This window comes from Dasypus novemcinctus, chromosome 10, assembly GCF_030445035.2.
Source record: "Dasypus novemcinctus isolate mDasNov1 chromosome 10, mDasNov1.1.hap2, whole genome shotgun sequence".
NCBI lineage: Eukaryota > Metazoa > Chordata > Mammalia > Cingulata > Dasypodidae > Dasypus > Dasypus novemcinctus.
In genome coordinates this window covers 90,027,343-90,030,570 of record NC_080682.1, presented here as the reverse complement: position 1 = coordinate 90,030,570, position 3,228 = coordinate 90,027,343, and the positions used below count along the sequence as shown (strand labels likewise).

At 36.8% G+C, this 3,228-nt stretch overlaps 1 non-coding gene across 1 annotated transcript; it reads left to right on the top strand.

Annotated features, from left to right (window-relative positions):
* The first annotated feature begins 2,255 nt into the window (after positions 1-2,255).
* LOC111766186 (U6 spliceosomal RNA) lies at positions 2,256-2,357 on the top strand. Its single transcript, XR_002798296.1, has one exon. It is a non-coding gene; the product is annotated as a U6 spliceosomal RNA (small nuclear RNA).
* The last annotated feature ends 871 nt before the right edge of the window (positions 2,358-3,228 follow it).

Sequence of the window (3,228 nt, the reverse complement as noted above, 5' to 3'; positions counted from 1 at the left end):
TCATTTTTTATTGTATATTGTGAAGATACACAGATTACAAAAAGTGTTACATTAAAAAATATAAGAGGTTCCCATATACTCCTACCCCACCCCCCACCCCACTCCTCCCACATCAACAACCTCTTTCATCATTGTGGCACATTCATTGCATTTGGTGAATACATTTTGGAGCACTGCATCACCACATGGATAATAGTTTACATTGTAGTTTACACTCTCCCCCAGTCCATTCAGTGGGTAATGGCAGCATTTATAATGTCTAGCATCTGTCCTGCAATATCATTTAGGACAACTCCAAGTCCTAAAAATGCCCCCACATCACATCTCTTCTTCCCTCTCCCTGCCCTCAGCAACTACCGTGGCCACTTTTTCCACATCAATGCTACAGTTTCTTCCATTACTATTCACATTAGTTCAATAGTAGAATATCAGTAAGTCCACTCTAATCCATATTTTATCCCTCATCCTGTGGACCCTGGGATGGTTATGTCCACTCCACCTCTATATCAAGAGGAGCCTTTGATTCCACAAGGATTTTGGATGCAATTCTCCTGCTTGCAATTGTATCCACTCTCAGTTCCTTGGTGTAGTGGGTGATCTTCACCTCCCTGTTAGCTGACCTGGGTAAGTCCAATGAACCAGAGAGTAGGAGTTGCAGCTCTGCTGATACTCAGGGCCCAGCTGACACATTGTCACTCCAGAGATTCAAGGCTCCTGTGTATACACCAACCCTTGCATCTATGACAGGTTCAGTAAAAGTGACAGAAGAGACATTTGTAGAAAGGTCACATCTGAGTCCAACTCCATCACATTCAGGAACACGAATTCTAAATTAAGACCCACTGACATGGCACTGAACTCCAGAGCCATCTGCCATGACTATAGAAACTTGTGTCTCCATAGTCCTCAGGAGAACCTGTACCTGGGGTTTTATCTACTTTGCCTGCCTCTGGGGTCCTGCTGAGGCATGCATAAGAGTGACCCCTCTGATGACCTCCCGATTCTTTTTTGAAGACTCTTAGCCATATAAACTCATTTGTCTTTGCCTTTCCCCCTTTTATTCAAGGTCAAAAAGCAGTTTTTAACACATGATCCTACATGAGGTTGAGATATTCTGCTGGTCTGACTTGACCCTTATCTTTTGCAGTTTTTTTTTTAAATCAGGAAAGGGTGCTGTATTTCATAAAATGTTTTTCTGCACTTATAGAGATGATCATGTGATTTTTTTCTTTTGATCTGTTTATATGGTTTATTATATTGATTGATATTCTTATGTTGAACCATTCTTGCATACCTGGGATGAAACCCATTTGGTCATGGTGTGCAATTAATTTGAGATGTTGTTGAATAAGATTAGCAAATATTTTGTTGAGTATTTTAGCATCTAGTTTCATTGGAGAGATTGGTTTATAGTTGTACTTTCTTGTGGCATCTTTGCATCTTTGTTTGGCTTCGGTATTAGCATAATGTTGGCATCATACAACGAGTTAGGCAATGTTCCTGCTAATTCTATTTTTTGGAAGAGTTTAAGTTCTATTTGTGTTAGTTCTTTCCAGAATATTTGGTAGAATTTACCTATGATGTCATCCCATCCTGGGCTTTTCTTAGTTGGAAGTTTTTTTGTGACTGATTCTCTCTCTTTATTTGTGATTTACCTGTTGAATTCATCAATTTCTTCTTTCATCAGCATAGGTTGCTTGTGCATTTCTAGGAATTTGTCAATTTCCTCAAAATTGCTCTTTTGTTGGCCTATAATTTTTCAAAGTATCCTCAAATGATACACTTTATTTCTGTGACATCAGTGGGTATATGCCTTTCTTCATTTCTTATTTGTGTATTTGCATCTTCTTTCTCTATTTTCATTGTTAGTCTAGCTAAGGGTTTGTCCATTTTATTGATTTTCTCAAAGAACCAGCTTTTGATTTTATTTTTTCTAGTGCTTTCTTATCTTCCATTTCATTTAGTTCTGCTTTAATCTTTGTTATTTCCTTCTTTCTTCTTCCTTTGGAGTTAGTTGGTTGTTCTTTTTCTAATACCTCCAAGTGTGCAGTCAGGTCATCAATTTTTGCTCTTTCTTCTCTTTTAATATATGCATATACAGCTATGAATTTCCCATTCAGGACAGTTTTTGCTGAATTCCTCAGGTTTTGATATGTTGTGTAGTCCTTTTCATTTGTTTCATTGTAGTTGCAGATTTCTTTTGAAATTTCCTCCTTGACCCACTATTTGTCTAAGCGTGTGTTTTTTTACTTCACTTTCTTTGGCAGCACATATACTAAAACTGAAATTATACAGAGAAGATTACCATGGCTGTGCACAATGATGACACACAAATTCATGAAGCATTCCATACTTTTGCACACTCATCACCTCTCTCACAAAAAACAGCTACATGAGGGCAAGATCCTGCCCAAGGGAGCTGTTTTGGGTACCCACAGAGAAGGAGGCTACAGGGTATCGAGCTGAAGAGAGCTGGACAAAGAGATAAATTGTTCAAGGTTATCACTTTTCCTTCCTTCATCTTTCTATCTTCCACTTTCAGTTGTTATTCTTGCATCCCACCTCTCTGTTTAGTCCTCAGTTTTTCTGGTTTATATTTCTAACTCATCCTTTCTATTTCTTTCTTTTATTAACATTTTTCTTTTGTCCTTTCTTTTCTCTTTCCCTTTCTCTTCATCATTCTGGCCTTTTAATTCTTTCTACATATTTTTCTTTATTTGGATTCCCATTTCATTGTAGGTATTCCATTTTATTATTCCTATTACATTGCAGTGCTTCTGCGAGTTAAATATTCATTTTCCTATGTCTTATACAGTTCCTCTTCTAAGTTTTACTATCATCATTATTATTATCCTTTCTTTTTTCCTTACCTCTTTGACTTTCTCTGGCCCTAATGTTTTTCTTTTAAGAGAACATAGAAATCAGCACGGAAATAGAACAAGAAGAACAAAGTATCAAAGAGAAAATTTAACACACATACAAAAACAGCAGCTAAATAAAACCCTAGAGTAGAAAGAGATGCTAATCAACAGAATAAACCCATCAAGATCAAAAGATGATCAAACAGCAACAAAAAATTACAAACCATACCAATAACAGGAAGACATGGTAAGTCCAATGAACAAACTAAAAATCAGAGATGCAGACCATTGAACAAATAATCGAAGTTGTCCAAACAAATATCATGGACCAACTTAATGAAGTGAAGGAAGAGAGTAAGTATATTGA